Raw genomic sequence first — 17420 nt, 5'->3', positions numbered from 1 at the left:
CTAAACCATCGAAAATTCTATTTAGTTTAGCAATGGGAAGTTTGATGCATTATCTTAAGTTAGCACTTTTACAAAATTCCATTGTTGAAATCGTCCTGAAAACACAAGACATATTGCAACAAACTGGATATTATAAAATCTTTTCAAACTATTTCATATGGAAAAAATGCTCTTGAACATTGATTATATCAGTTATGTCGATGCCGTAGATTTCAAACAAAGAAGAAAAGAAATGAAACCTGATATTAAAGCAAAACATGCAGGAGGTGAAAACGTTTGGTCGAATTCGAAAATATTAAGAGTGGAAATGAAAAATAATCTTACAAATTCACATAAAAACCACGTCACAAACATGATTGTGAAAATAACTTCAGATTCGGAAACATTCTCAAAAGACATGAGCAGCCGAAACAGATTTCTATGTTACGTCTTGAGTAGTTTCAGAATCATACCCTATTTATACTTGTGTAAATCGTATAACTTCGTCTCCTTTGTGGTAGGTGATTGATGGAACATTCTTGATTTTTATGTTCAAATTCTAAACACTGATCATTCAAGGTGATAGATACATAGACCAATCGAATTTCTTCACAAGTTCCATACCGTCATTCTTGTTTGTTTAGGTTACATGCTCTGATTAGTTCTACTTATGAAGGGTATCATTGTCTTATATCAATTGTTTCACTCGGTGCACATTGTTCTGTTAAAGCTTTGTTGGACTTGATGCATTTGAGTCTGGTGTGAGAATCATTCATCGCTCAATGAAATTTCAATAAACACTTTATTCACGAATTTGCTTTCATTGTCTGAGCTAAAATATAATCACAACCTGGCTTCATCCTGTTCCATTGAAATTCTGGTGTTCTTTGCTAAACGACATATACTGTAGTCCTTGTGGGCTGACATACTTTGGACAAGGCGGGTCGAAATACAGGTGGGACATCTGAATGGTTCAAAAGATTCACTTTGTATCAGCGGTGACAGTGGATGAGTAATTTTCTATCCAGCAATAATAATAGAGGTGGAAAAATATTACACGGCAAAAAGGTTTTTTTTTCATTGGGTTTTATAATTAATGCTAGAATTAAGCTCTATCATTAATCTAGACCGATAACATTGAAATACAGCACTTTCAGAAAGTCTATCGAAGTAAAAAGAAACTAAGAAAAGAAACACTAAATGAATCTGTATTAATTCTTTGTAATCGATGCAACCTTATCTTTGACCATAGTTGTCAAAATTGATATTGTAATCTCTATCATGCAATAAATTCTGACATAAAAGATCGAGCAGTGATAAAACAGATTACATAATGTTATTCAGAACTTCGTCAAGGATGAAGCTTTTGGTCTGTTATCATTGATTATCATTTATCGCGTGATTGACGGCTGAAACCATTTTGTCTGCTGTTCAGAATTGGATAACATCACAACAGGAACAACGAATGCTATGAACCCTGTCCGTATCATTACCACTAACACTTTAAAGTTTGGCAACATGTATCCATCTACGATTAAAGTGAATGCTGAAAGTTGAGTAGTTTCATCTTTGTATCTGACTTGTTTTCATTCAGTGTATTCGAATTTGTATCTGTGGTGCTGTGAATTTATCCTGAATTTGTACATCGTGGCATACTTGCTTTTGTTTTACTTGTTATGAAATGTTATATATATATGTATGTAGATATATATGTATGTATGTATATATATCTTCCCGGTCAAGCGGCTGACTTTCTTCATGGCTACGATCATTTATCACCAACGGATGTCTGTGCTGAGATCTCCTTGTTCTTCTTGGGTAGGCAACACAAATAGATAATCAACATCAGGATATGAGAATATTTTACATATTAATGAGAGTGCTCGTTTTATCGATCGATAAGTGACTGTACGTTGAACAGAAACTTTAAAAGGTCATGCTGCATCATAATTACCACTCCCTAGCAGTGATTGGTCAAACAAGCTCATACATATTCATGACAATCTTTGTACAGGCGATCAGGGCTAATAAAGAAGAGTACTCGATTATCACCCGTGGCTTGCGCCAATGAATATCTAGCATTATAAACATAGTGCATAACACTTGCCAGTCTTGTTTCAGTGCGTAAGCCACACAACGCGATTTGCATTTGGTCTCAAAATTCAGTCTGTCCTTTGATGATTCACTACTTGGAACCAAATGTTTTGAACAGCACAGGCCCATATATATTTTGTCTTGAGTGTGTGTGTGTGTGATTTGGATTTTTAACAAAGCTTAAACAATTTTTCAGTCATATAGCTACGATGTCTGCAGTGTGGCAGTTTATAGTGATGTCTAGCACCGGGGCATCATGTTCCGCAAAAGTAGTACTAAGTTCGATGTTATCCTTCACGGCTGACTTATTTCAAATGTTACCAGCTATGTTTATAAAAGAATCGCTAGTCCCCAAAGTTTACCAAACTGTATATACCGTATTAGCACTGCAATGAACACAGAGATATGTGAACTGTCAAATATTTGCATGTCGTTTTTTCGTTTTCTTGAGCCAGTCTGTATACGGTATTAAAACACATAAATGTAGTAATTAGTAATGAATTGCGCTAAGGTAGCATTGACTCGCAGCATTGCAATCATCAGGTTTCCGTTATTACCTCATCAGATTAAATAGCGAACAGAGAGTAACGATAAGATGTAAGCTGCATATGGGTTGTAGACAAGAGCTCAATCCCCAACCCCGCCTGACCAACCACCAACCATTTTGATACCTCTTTCTTTGTAATAGCTTGCTAGCTGTAGATAGTTGTTTTCATTTTCTTCTATAATTGTAATTTCAGAGATAATTGATTTCCCAGGAACATAGCCTCAGGGTCATAATTTGAAGCGTTAGGAGCCTTTTTCTATAACCGCCATCAATATATATCGAGTAACCAATAAAATAAAACATGAAACTAACGGATGGAATTGCAGGGATCTGAGCAAGAGATATAGAATAGACCAACATGTGCCCCGTAAGGAAAATATAACAATTTAATCAATTACATAAGCAACATTACAATGAACATTATATTTGAATGAGTCACTTTCTCTTAGAAATAGAGTAACAAAATTTATGAGAAATTCAATTAGCCATCCAGTTACACATTATATTTGAATGAGTCACTTTCTCTTAGAAATAGAGTAACAAAATTTATGAGAAATTCAATTAGCCATCCAGTTACACCAATAAAATAAATTTCATCACATAATTGAGTGACTGATGTAACTCAAATTGCCGACATGTTACCATCAGCCAGTTGCTGTTGGTCTTTTTCAAATCACTGTAGGTGATTGGTCGGAGTTGCCCCCCCCCCCCCCCCCCGCATCTAGCCGGTTCTGGTAATCGGCCGTCTTGTTTGTAGACTGCGCTCTTTCCAGTGTGTAGTATATGTATGGAAATATGTTTCATTCAAATAAATGTAATTCCCAAACTAGATAAGTGTCATGTTTTTTTTTCCTCTCCTGGGATCAAACAATATTCCCGCTCTTTTTACATCATATATCGTCTTTCGTAATTCAACAGAACTAAGATATTGTCAGTTCGCAACCTGATACTGATACACAAACAACCTATTAATGTGAATTTATGTCTTTTCCAGCGGGTCCTTGCAGCCAGACTGGAACTATGACATGATTAGACCTCTCAGACAAACTATTACATTCCGCTGTGGGCTGCAAATTGCTAGCTGTGACAGTCGACACACGTTCCTGGTGCTAATACCATCGATTTCCGGTTGATAAGAATTCACAATTTAATTACACAAACGAATTAATGGACTTCATTCCTTGTCCTTGCCACATTACATTGCTATTAGCGATTCATTGAAATAGACATAGAGAAATCAATTATCAGAAAAATGACACAAACCAGATAAGACGGATAATTTACTTCTCTCAATTCGTATCATAAGAAATAAAATAAAATCCTTTATTATATACGTCATTTCTATAACATTAAAGACAAATAAATTAATTCTCACAATGCGTATCAGAGTGATGCATTGAAATTCATACATTTCATTATTTCTATTGCATTCAAGTAAAATTGAAATATACATTTAACACGAATAACTTCAACAAATAATTTTAATCTTTCATCAATGAATATATTGTATGGATTAAAGGCTACCCTTGTGCTTCCCGAGCCATCACCCGCTTTACATTAGAGAAATCTCCTTGTCTCTTCTCTGGTTCCTAGTTTCTCAAATTTACAGAACCCCTGTCCCTCGCACAATTTATTTAAGAAGAGAAATTACTTGTTAACTTTCTGAAAAGTCCCTCAGACTTCACCTGCCGGCAGAAAAACATTGGACTGCTTAAAACTTCGTTGTGTGATACTTAAAACATGCAATTTCGTCAGCGGTATACGCGCCCCCCCCCCCCCGTTTCACTTATCCAATCAGAAATATTCTCTCCAATCGCCAAATATTTTATAAATAACTCTCTCTCTCTCTTTTATGACACGCGTTTTATATGGCCTAAGATTTTCAAAACGTTTGTTCTGGTATGTCTTAACTCTGTCATTTTCCGTTATTGGACCTTATGTTAACATTGGCCTCTTCCGTCTGTCTGACCGTTATCAATCGAATCCTAATTAAAATCCAATCACACTCCAAACAGAGCATACTTCATCCTTCGTATGGAGAAATTGATTGCGAGCCTATCCGATAAATTAATCTTATTGTTTACGTGTCACGCTGACCAGGACTGAATAAATTGCGAAATGAAACTGAGCAATCCTTTTCCATACGAACGTTATCAACTCACTTTCTAGACAGTTGTAACCAAACTTGACAGGCTTCAACTCGAGTGTCCTTTGTAAATAACTCAAAACCATTTAGACGAGACGGAAATTAAACATCGATGGTTCTCACCCAGTTCTAAGATGTGGTATCGGATTGTAGAGTTGCCTATTCGATGAATCAAACGTGTACCATTTAAAGATTCGCTGTTTCTTGGAAACAGTAAACACGTTTGTTGCTTGGAGCTTTTGTTTTAAACATTGTTTTAAATTTTAAACGTGTTCTTATTTTAAACAGATAAAATATGGCTCACAAACTTTTGCATGAAGATTCAGCACAAATGTTTTATAAGCAGAGGGAAAGAAAGTTCATTGCTTCAGTTCTTATTGTTTGACATTTAGAAATCGCTTTAACTTATTGAATAGTATTATGTCAAGCTCCGTGTTGAAAGAAGGAAATAATAGGTTGTTCTTTGTAGACAGAACACAGAACGAATAGCAACGCAATGAAAGACGCCACTGTCAGCGTGTGACTGATAAAAGGTATAATCATAAAATGTCAAAACGGTAACGAGCATATAATAAGTCCGTGAAGTTTATTTTTCTTGGAACTGAGGATGAAACCTAACTTATGATGAAAACTTTGAATAATATCAGCATTTTTTTAGCCTGCTTGTCTCAAACTTTCCGAATTATTATCATCCACGAACCTATTCGTTTACACCTTATTCATGCTTTACATTGAGGTGTATTAAAGCACACTTTATTTTTGACTTTGGTGTGCTGGAATGGTCAATTAATTTGTTTTAATATTGACAACGGATGGAGCCGTATTATAAGATCATCGATTAATCTGTCATGTCCTATAACTTTTAATTCAAATCAATACTAAACATACGAGACTTTGACCTTAATAGCTATGGTCAAAAAGGTGTACCGTCCCTACTCGATCACAAGTAGAGTCCAATAAGAAACTACACGGCAATATAAGTAAATAATTGATGTACTTATTATTTTGCCTGTACATTTTGCCTCTCGTTCATACTTATATATGTCTCTTGGCATCCGTCCGTCTACGGGAGACGATGGCGTAGCTCCAAAGTAAGCTTTTGTTTATCCTTTTTTCTAGCTCTCTTTTCAGCTTGTTTTATTTTTCTCTCTTCCTCTGCGTTTTAAACTCCCTGCCTGACAGCTGGACGCCAGCTGGAACGGTTGTTTGCACAGCTGTCCCAGTCGTTGACATTGATGTTTGCCGTCTTCATACCCTTCTTACAAACATCTTTGTAGCGCAGATGTGGTCGTCCAGTTGGTCGAGCACCTTCTGCTTACTCCCCATATAACAGGTCCTTGGGAATGCGGCCTGGGTCCATTCTCATGACATGGCCAAGCCAGCGAAGGCGCCTCTGGCTGAGAATGAAGAACATGCTGTTCATGTTGGCGCGTTCTAGAACCTCTGTGTTGGGTACTTTGTCCTGCCACTGGATGTGCAGAATGCGCCGCAGACATCTCAGGTGGAAGCTGTTGAGTTTCCTCTCGTGTGTTGCATAGGTGGTCCATGTTTCGCTGCTGTAGAGAAGTGAGCTGAGCACGCAGGCTTGGTAGACACGTAGTTTGGTCTTCTCTGTGAGGTTGGGGTTGTTCCAGACTCTCTGGTTAAGTCTAGCTATCACTGCTGCTGCCTTGGCAATCCTGCCGTTCACCGCAGAATCAATGGAGAGTGAGGTGGAGATGTTAGACCTGAGGTATGTGAAGTTCTCGACAACTTCCAAGTTGTACCCATCGATGGTGACAGAGGGAGGGGAGTCTGCGTCCTGCGCCATAACGTTCGTTTTCTTCAAACTGATGGTCAATCCAAATTCCTTACAAGCATGGGAGAGGCGACATACCAGCTGCTGCAGTCCATCTTCCGTTTGTAATGTCAAGGCTGCATCGTCGGCGAAGAGCAATTCACGGATGAGTACCTCTGTGACTTTAGTCGTAGCACGGAGACGGGCGATGTTGAACAACTTGCCGTCAGCCGTGGTATGGATGTACACTCCCTCGCTGAAGTCCTTGAATGCGTACTGGAGAAGCATGGAGAAGAAGATGGCAAAGAGCGATGGCGCAAGGACACAGCCTTGTTTGACTCCGCTGATGACTACGAATGCTTCAGATGTTGCGCCATTGAAGCACACTGTGCTGTGCATGTTCTTGTGGAACGACATGATGACAGCAAGCAGACGTGGGGGCAGCCGATCTTCTGCAGGAGTCTGAAGAGTCCACTCTGACTAACCAGGTCAAACGCCTTCGTCAAGTGTATGAAGGCAATGTAGAGGGGCATCTTCTGCTCGCGACACTTCTCCTGCAGCTGAAGATCATGTCTACAGTTGACCTGCCAGCTCGAAATCCACACTGGGACTCTGGGTAGACGCGGGAAGCTAGGATTTGCAAGCGCGCCAAGGCAACACGGGCGAAAGCCTTTCCGACGATGCTGAGGAGGGAGATGCCCCGATAGTAGTTGCAGTCGCTACGGTCTCCTTTGTTTTTGTACAAAGTGACGATGTTGTTGTCACGCATGTCCTGTGGTATGTATCCCTGTTCCCAGCAAAGGCAGAGGAGTATGTGTAGGGGCTGGAGCAGTGCTGGTTTTCCGCTCTTGAGGACTTCAGGCGGAATGCCGTCGCTTCTAGGAGCCTTCCCACAGGCAAGGCAATCGATGGCTTTTCCGAGCTCTTCTAGGGTTGGCTGTGTGTCTAGCTCCTCCATGACAGGCAGGTCTGGAATGGCGTCCAGGGCAGTTCCAGTGACATTGTTTTGGGTTGCATTTAGCTCGAGATAGTGCTCAACCAATCGCTGCAGTTGTTTCTCCTGGTCTGTGATGACTTCGCCCGTCTTGGACTTGAGGGGGGGGGGCGGTCTTGTAGCTGGGGTGGGGATGGGGGGCCTGTCGCCTTTTTGATACCCTCACAGATTCTTCTTGTATCCCCGGTTTCGGCAGCTGTCTGTATACTGTTGCAAAGGTTCAGCCAGTAGGTGTTGGCACAGCGGGGGTCGGTCTTCTGGGAGTTGTTCCTTGCAATCCTGAGGGCTTGTAGTGTTCTGGGGCTAGGTGCAGCCTTGTATGCCAGGAGGGCTTTCCTCTTTGCCTCAGTCACGGGCTCCATCTCCTCCCAGTTTGCCTCATACCAGTCGACATTCTTTCTCTCCCTCTTCCAGTAAGCTGTGATGGCTGAATTGTACACAGAGTCACGAATATGGGACCACTTGGAGTCAATGGTGTCATCACGTGTCACTTTAGTGAGGGTTTCCTTCAGTTTGCTGATGAACTGACGTGTTTTCTCTGGGTTGCTTCCACAGCAGGTGTTGATGCGTGGGTGACCCTTCAACTTGGCGTGGTGCAGCTTCTTGGGTAATATTCGCACCTTGCTGGCCACGAGGGAATGGTCCGTGTCGCAATCGGCACTGTGGTAGCTGAGGGCGAGGAGGACACTGGCCTTTTGTGCACGCCTGGTGATGACGAGGTCTAGCTGGTGCCAGTGGCGTGAACGTGGGTGTCTCCACGACACCTGGTGGATCTCCTTGCATTTGAAGAAAGTGTTTGTCACACATAGGCTGTGGGAGCAGCACATCTCTAGCAGTCGCTGACCATTCTCGTTGATCTTGCCCATTCCGTAAAAGCCGAGACAGGTGGACCAGGCCTCATGGTCAGTTCCCACTCTAGCATTGAAGTCTCCTAGTAAGTAAAGGCTTTCATTACCGGAGATGCTGGATATTGCCTGATCCAGAGCCTCATAAAACTCGTCTTTCTCCTCGTGGGTGGAGCAGAGGGTTGGGGCGTACACGCTGAAGATGTTGACCTGGCCTCCCGCCGTCAGAACTAACCCCTGGCGCCAAGCTCTACGCCAATCGAGCTTTGACTTAGAACCGGTAAACTGCTACTTCTCGTGTTGTGCCGACGCCGTACGACGACGCTGGAGTGTCCTCTCCAGTGGAGCTATGAAGCCTGGGCAGGGTGGTATGGAGAATCAGCTGTTGTCCATGCAGCAGATCCCCCCCTCTCCACGCAGCTGGTGGGCCCAAGGGAACGACGAATGGCGATACAGCTTGGCACCAACGGCGTCGCAGGAGTTGCCGGAATGACGTTGAAGTCAATGTCAGACCGCCTTAGGGACTCCATCTCCGGATTTTCTGTCGGGGTTTACTCCCTTAGCCTTTCCCATGAGTGGGTATAGCCACAAGGCAGCAGAGGTTTTGAATCGGAGTTTTCCTTCTCCTAGATGAGCTACCATCCAAGGTTTACGAGTCCCATCTACCCGAAGCAACTGGTTTTAAGGCGCCAGTGGCCCGCCTTCACCCCTTCTCCTGTTAGTGGAAAACGTGGTCTGCTGGACTTCAAATCTAAGCCACTCGCGAAGGCCAGGAGCTGGATTTTAGTTAACAGAGGCAATCAGAGACGCAAGCGGTATGGGGCATTTTTGGAGGATTGGGGCGCTTGTCTCCCATTCCCACCCCGGGCAATGTCAACCTTATATATATATATTCTCACCCATGCGACAGATAAAGCTACCTGTTTACCTGTTTTGCTAGCCTTACTTTATCTATCTCAGTCTGGTTATCTCAGACCTGTCGTCTCAGCTCAGTCACGGTGTCAACGTGTTTGGAACTACTTTTATAAAGTAACCCTTGATGCCTTCTGCTGTGCCTGATGGAGTTATTATAAACTCCAACAACAACAGGAACAACGATATATAATAAAACAAAATTCTCTATTGATTCAACTTAAGGTCTCTCCAGCTTTGAAAACACCATACAAAACATTTTTAGACACACACACACACACACACACACACACACACACACACACACACACACACACACACACACACAGACACACACACAGACACACACACAGACACACACACACACGTGGAGCTATTTGGTAGAGCTAGAGACACACGGGTAATACTCAAAACTGGTCACACAAAAGCAAATTCTCTCAAGTGATATTACACAGCAGGCGAAAACCAGAAATGTGTTATGTCAAACTGGTTTCAACGAAATTTGTTGAAACCAAAATCTGCCCCAGTTGAATCAAATATAATAATGCAATTGCAAATTAAACCTCTTGCACTTACCAACCAGAGTGGTTCATTCATTGTAAACATCTTGTACTTACCAACCAGAGTGGTTCATTCATTGCAAACATCTTGTACTTACCAACCAGATTGGTTCATTCATTGCAAACTCCTGTATTTACCAACCAGAGTGGTTCATTCATTGTAAACTCATGCACTTACCAACCAGATTGGTTCATTCATTGTAAACTCCTGTACTTACCAACCAGATTCGTTCATTCATTATTAAACCTGTACTTAGAAACCAGAGTTGTTCATTCATTGCAAACATCTTGTACTTACCAACCAGAGTGGTTCATTCATTGTAAACATCTTGTGCTTACCAACCAGAGTGGTTCATTCATTGCAAACATCTTGTACTTACCAACCAGAGTGGTTCATTCATTGTAAACTCCTATACTTACCAACCAGAGTGGTTCATTCATTGTAAACTCCTGTATTTACCAACTAGAGTGGTTTATTCATTGAGTCCATATGCTGTTCATCAAAGAGATTTCCATGCAGCGTATCATTGCACTAGTGATAGCAACACTTGCATATTTCCAGGACAGAAAATATAAATTTCCAAGAAAGTAATGACTTAGACATGTCCTGATATCACTACACACTTCATTAGAACTGTACCCAGCATACATATTGTACTGCACATTATCGCACCTTTGCCTACCATAGAACGTTTTCCAAATTAGAACTGACGAAAATTTAAACTTAACCGTATAAATGATGCTAATCATTTATTGTCAATATCTTATGACATCCATCGATTAAATATGGTAATACAATAATAATATTAAATATGGTAATATAATAATAATATTAAATATGGTAATACAATATTAATATTAAATATGGTAATATAATAATAATATTAAATGATGTTATGTTTCCATCTTCTCATGCGTAGAACTTGTGTGCATAGGATCGACAAGTCACGCCAGTGCCCCAATGAACTTGTGTGCATAGGATCGACAAGTCACGCCAGTGCCCCAATGAACTTGTGTGCATAGGATCGACAAGTCACGCCAGTGCCCCAATGAACTTGTGTGCATAGGATCGACAAGTCACGCCAGTGCCCCAATGAACTTGTGTGCATAGGATCGACAAGTCATGCCAGTGCCCCCATGAACGGATTAGTCTTAATGCGCAGTATTTGGAAACACAAAAGCACGTGGCTTAAGACGCTCATTACGCAATACTTCCAACAATTGTACTTATTTTGCTTGATATATTTTCATTTTCTAACAGCAACATATTCAGCTAGATTCCACTTAGATAATTATTCGGATTTTCATAATAGAGAACAAAACCTGATGACATGTATACATACCTGTTGTTTACCTCAGTTTGAATATGCTAAGAAAATTGCAAAGGTGCCGGGTTATTTTAATTTAGTTGGGGAAAACTAATCTACGTCCGTGTTTGTACCAAGATAAGGAAAACCCAGTGCTAGAAAACTGCTACATTGAAGACATCGTAGCGATATGACTAAAAAATTGTTAAAGCTACGTTGAAAATCCAAATCTCTCTCTCTCTCTCTCTCTCTCTCTCTCTCTCTCTCACACACACACACACACACATCTTGCCAATATGAGTAGTGAATGGGGCCACCCTAGGGTCTATGGGAATTAGCATTAAAAACACCCAGGGCCACTCTAGGGTCTATGTAAATTTAACATAGACAAAACCTCTGGGCCCCTCTAGGGTCTATGGGAATTAACATGGACAAAAATCTTGGGCTGGTCTAGGGTCTATGTAAATTTAACATTAATCACCCTGGGCCTGTTTAGGGACTAGGGGAAATGGAACAGGGTCGGGACCCTATTTTAATACGGTCCCGACCTGATGGGTCTCTATTTTTTTTAAAAATACAACAAATAATAAAAAAATGGGGTAGGCAATTGAAAGTCTATCTCTTTTCGAGAGATTGGAGTGGCCCTGAAAAGGGCCTTTGGGTTTCTTCTTCTTCTTCTTCTAACTCCTTAACTTCTTTATCCATCCCCTTATTGTTTCCATCATTCCTTTCTTCTTCTTCTTTTCTATTTCCGGTATCCAGGCCGGATGACCCATGGCTCGGAACTTCTGTTGGATTTTCATCCAGTTAGCGTTTAGTTTCTCTAGTTCTTCCTTTTTCTTTCTATTTTCTTCTTCTTTTCTATCTTTTGCCCACCTGTCCTTTATTTTCTCCACTTCTTCATCTATCACCTTTCTCATCTTTTCTTCCCCGTTTTTCAATTGTTCAACACTCCTTTTGACAAAGGGCCACTCTGACCTTTGTTCTATCTCTTCCAAGAACCTTCTTACTTCTTTTACCTTCTCCATTGCCTCTTTTATTGTCCCCACTCTGACATAAGGGGGATTTATCAGCCCTCTCAATCTCTTTACTTCTTCTTCAATTAATTCCTCTATCATCTCCCTGGCTAATTTTAGTTCGTTCACGTAGTGCAGACTTGTTCTTAACTTCCAATCTCTTTCAATCCTTTCAACTATATATTCACCATCCACCATCAAAAAAAAAACATGCCTTAAATCATTAAACAGTTGGGACACTTCCATCTTCCATTTTTATTCCTTAGAATGGTGCGAACGACGAACTTTGTGGGTTCTTATAGTTAAAGCGCGGACGTGATGGAAAACATCCCCCTAAAACAAAATTAATATTACCTAGATCATAACCAAACAACGCGCGGACGTGAAGGAAAACATCCCCTACTTTTCTTATTTCATATGATCTACTATCCACATACCTGAAGCAACAATAAACAAACCCAAAATCTACTATCCACACACGCAAAGCATTAAAATGAAACCCCAAATTTACTATCCACACAAACATACGTGATCACTTACAAAGCCCAATAATCTACTATCCATATAAACGTACGTCAGCTCTTACAAACACATACACTCACACCACATAAGAGTCAGTGTTTATATTCACACTATTCTACATACACACATTGGCAAATGGATTACTATTTCTTTTCTAGAGATTGGGGTAGCCCTGAAAAGGGCTGTTTGTTTTTTAACTCCAGTGACACCTGGTTAATGATGGCACCTTCCAGGTCTGGCACCACACACACACATTTTTTTTTTCCCAGTCTCCTTTTACTTTTTTTCTTGGGAGTGCAGAGGTGGGATAAGTGGCTTCAGAATCCCAATCTTCTGTCTCTGGCATTCTGAAATTTCCTCTCTCTTTTTCCCCCTCTTCTATTTTTCTTATTTCCTCCTCTTTCATCCTTCCCTCTTCTACTATGGCCTTGTTGTTGTTGTTGTTGAGTTGAATTAAAGTGGTGTGCGCTCGCATTGAGCATGTACCACTGGTTTGTGATGCCACAGGCATCTTTTTGATTACTCCTGGGGGAAGGAATGGAGCCACTTCCTCCAGGCATTTATGTGTTCACAGAACACTTATTGATTTGGCCGTCAGGTCGAGGTACTTTTGTGTACATATCGATCTGATTGTAAGGCCTATATTTTTGATTGAGTGGGATTGGACCCAGCACGCACTCTGTCATTCATTTGCATTGATTAGCGACTAGTGGGATTGGACCCGATCTAGTTCGTATATTTGTTTTATGATGCGTGCACTGCACGTATGGGGTTTGATGTCTGTCCGTGGTAAAGGGTGAAAGTGGTCGGGCTCGGGCGGAGTTGTCTTTCCACAGGTCAGTAGGGTTTTTCCGATCCAGGATATTTTGTTCTAAATTTCCGTCTTTTGGAATTTGAATAATAAGAAACTCTGTGCTGTTTTTTAAGAGAGATAGAGTCTACTGAGGTCGATGTTAGCTAATAGGTGACAGCATTTTTGACGGTTGGTTTTGCAGCATTGTGCTGCTGGCCCTGGATGGAATTGGTGTTTTTTCCATCTTATCGGGTAATTATTTTGGGTCCTATTTTTCTACTTGTAGATTTTGGTTGCAGCCTTGTGCTGCTGGCCCTGATAGTCATTGGGTTTTTTGACTACCTTATACGAGTAATTGTTTGGGGTAGTATTCTATATATTTGTTATATTTGCAGCATTGTGCCGCCGGGCCTGATAGTCGTTGGGTTTTTTCGACTACCTTATATGTGTAAGTTTAGGGTCTTAATATGGGGATCCCTGATCTTGCGACCACCTTATACGTTCTATTTTGGGATTATATGGTTATATCTAGGTTTTGTCATAGCTGTCACCTATGTATAGAAGATAGACTTTTGGAGCTGTTAGTTAGGGTGTTAGGAGAGTAGTATGTTAAGAGAAGTGGAGAAGGGTTGTTTTTTACACCACCCACCCCTTGTATATTCCTTCCTGGTATTTGGGCTTGGTGTTTTTTAATTTACGCTATTTATTGGTATAGTTTTATGAGTCAGTGGGCTTGTTTTAAATAAGTTAAGTTTTTCTATTGGTTATAGTTTGGTACTTGGTTTATGAGTGTATTTATTTTGTAATACTTTTGGATAGATTCGGATTAGGTTCCCTCGTCGATCACACTCGCCTCTCATAAATGGAGAGTTCGGGGAGACCGAATCCTTGTCTTCGCCATTGGTCCAAATTTGATATTTAATTTATGTAAGTATTTATTAGTGTAATTTAATTAATTTGGTTGCTTAGCTGGTTTCAGATTAGAATCTCTCGTCGATCACACTCGCCTCTCATAAATGGAGAGATCGGGAGACCCGAATCCTAGTCCCTGCCATTGGTCTAAAAGGGTATATTGCTTAATTAATTATTTATGGTTTGTATTTAAATTTTTGTACATATTTCAGTTTTTTTGAGGAAAGTCATGATGTTGTTGTATGTGGATTTTAAATTGGGGTTCGTGCTATTAAGGAATTATGGATATGTACTCGGCGATCCTATTTTATTTTGTTCAGCTTTGAAAATTTCCCTTTCTTTCTTTAATCTGTAGCAAATGTTAAATATGTGGTGTAGATCTTCAGGCACCCGACAGTAGAAACAGTTTGTGTTGTGGGGTTTTGTTCCTATGTATTTTCCGTAGCAGTTAGCCAACTTGGCTTTTCCTGTATAAATTCTATTTATTACTTTTTGATCTTTCCCTTTAAGTAAAGGTGGTTTCCTATTTCTAATGGTTTCTTTGAGTGTGTTATGTAGTTTTTTACCTGTCTTGCTATTGTCCCAATATTCCTGTCATTTCTGATTTATCATGATTGTTATTAGGCTGTATATTTCACTGACACTGTAAGCCAGTGGTACGTGGTTTGGCTCGCTTAGCTTTAGTTCAGCTAAGTCGTCTGCTAGATTGTTTCCTAGTATGTTTATGTGGGATGGGACCCATATGAATTCTACTTGTTGTTTATTACTTTTTAGTTTTTTTAGTATTAAATTGGTTTTATTTAGGAAATTTTCTCTGCTGTTGGTGCTGTTATTTAGTATGGTTGTAAGGACGCTTAGCGAGTCGCTTATTATCACTGTTAGGGGTGAGTTGTTTTCCTCCACCCATTCTAGTGCTTGTAGTATTGCCCAGAATTCTGCTGTGTAGATTGAACAGTGGTCCGGTAGTCGGTGACCAACTTGTATCTTAAGTTTGGGGATTACGTATGCAGCTGCTGTTTTTGCGGGTTTAGTGGTTTTTGAACCGTCTGTGTATATTTGTAGATGGTTTGAATACTTAGTTGCTAAAATTTCTGATGTTATAGTGTGCAGCTGCAGTTCTTGATTTAATTTATTTCCATGTTTGGTGATAGAGGTATTGATGTTTGGGTCTTCGTTATACCAAGGTTCAGGATCGAAGATGTTGTTATTTTCTTTCTGCTTTATGTCTATTGGGAGTAGTTTCGTTAATTCATGCACTATTTTTCCTGCAGGTACGTGGTGCTTTTCAGTGTTGCTAAAGGAGATGTTGCATTTCTCTATTGCTAGCAATGTGGGGTGAGTGTTTGATTGTGTTTGTAATCGGGCTGCGTATCTCAGTATTAGTTCCTGTCTTCTGAGATAGAGTGGAAGTTCACCTGTTAGTACTTGGAGCTCTACTAGTGAAGTTGATGGTAATGCTCCAGTGACTGTAATTAGGGCTTTTCGTTGTATTTGCTCTAATTTTTTTAGTTGTTTTGATGGCGCTAGGTGTAAACTTGGCACCCATAATCAAGTTTGGATCTTATCAGTGCCCGATATATTGCTAGCAGTGTTTCCTGATTGGACCCCCAGTTCGATCATTTAAGGCTTCGTATGAGATTGATGTCCTTATCGCATCTTTTGACTACTTCCTGTATGTGTTTTCCCCAATTTAGGTGTTCGTCGAAGTACATACCCAGAAACTTCTTAAATTTAACATATTTAATTACTTGATTGTTTATTGTGAAAGTCGGTTGTGGTCTGTTTCTTTTGCGTGTGGGTGAGAAAATGATGACTTCTGTTTTATCCTGTGATAGTTTGAACCCCCATTTGTCAGCCCATTTTCCTATGTTGTTTAGACTATCTTGTATAGTTTGTATGGTATTTTGACTGTTGGGGTTGCCAGCTTTCCATATTCCGCTGTCGTCCGCGAATTGCGAAATTTCAATTTGTGTAGTTGCCAGATTTATGTCAAGGTCGTTGATCATTAAGTTGAAAAGAGTGAGACTGAGTACACTGCCTTGTGGAGTTCCATTTTCTAGGGAGTGTATTTCAGAGTGTGTGTCTCCAACTCTAGTTATTATTTTGCGGTCCGTTAAGAAGTCTTCGATGAAGTTGAACATTTGACCAGTAATTCCATAGTGATTTAATTTGGCTAGTAATCCTTTGGTCCATACTAGGTCAAATGCCTTTTCTAAGTCTAAGAATACCGCTATTAGATTCCTATCTGCTTTCCTTTTTGAGTTAAAGGCTAATTGATCGCTGTTTCCAGTCTTATGAGTTTATCCGTGGTGGATCGTTTGTTCCTAAATCCGCATTGGTTTTCGGATATTAAATTATTTTGCTCTAGGTGGCACTTCAGGCGATTAGTTATTATTGTCTCCATAATTTTGCAAATATTGTTTGTTAAGGAGATAGGTCTGTATGAGCTGACGTGGTGGGGGTCCTTGTTTTGTTTCTGGATAGGAATAACTATAGCAGTTTTCCATTTATTAGGTAATTTTCCTGTTTTCCAGATTTTATTTAAGAATTGTCTTCAGCACCCCAATCCTCTGTCTCTGGTATCTTGTAAGCCATCCTCTCTCCTATTTTCTTTTCCTCCTCTTCCCTCTGTCTTCTCTTCTCATCTTCCTTCTTTATTCTTCCCTCTTCTACTATGGCCTCCGCGGCCAGTTCATTTAGTATGCGCCTAGCATATTCCAGGTGCATCTGGAGTTCAAGAAGTTTGCTTATTCTGGTATTCATTGTCTTATTAACGAATGAACAGGGTAGCTAGACTGCCAAGCGAGTTTCAATTTATACTAAAAGCGCGGACGTGATGGAAAACATCCCCTAAAACAAAATTGATCTTACCTAGATCATAACCAAACAACGCGCGGACCTAAAAGAAACACTCACTCACTTTTTTATACTATCCATTACTGTTCTAAATAAATTTATTAAACAAATAATATACTATCCACATACGCAAAGCAATCAAATCAAACCCCAAATCTAC

The sequence above is a fragment of the Sinohyriopsis cumingii genome, chromosome 4 (genome assembly GCF_028554795.1).
Source record: "Sinohyriopsis cumingii isolate HCF-2022 chromosome 4, ASM2855479v2, whole genome shotgun sequence".
Classification (NCBI taxonomy): Eukaryota; Metazoa; Mollusca; class Bivalvia; order Unionida; family Unionidae; genus Sinohyriopsis; species Sinohyriopsis cumingii.
The sequence above is the reverse complement of the archived record's forward strand: the minus strand, read 5'-3'. Positions refer to the sequence as shown.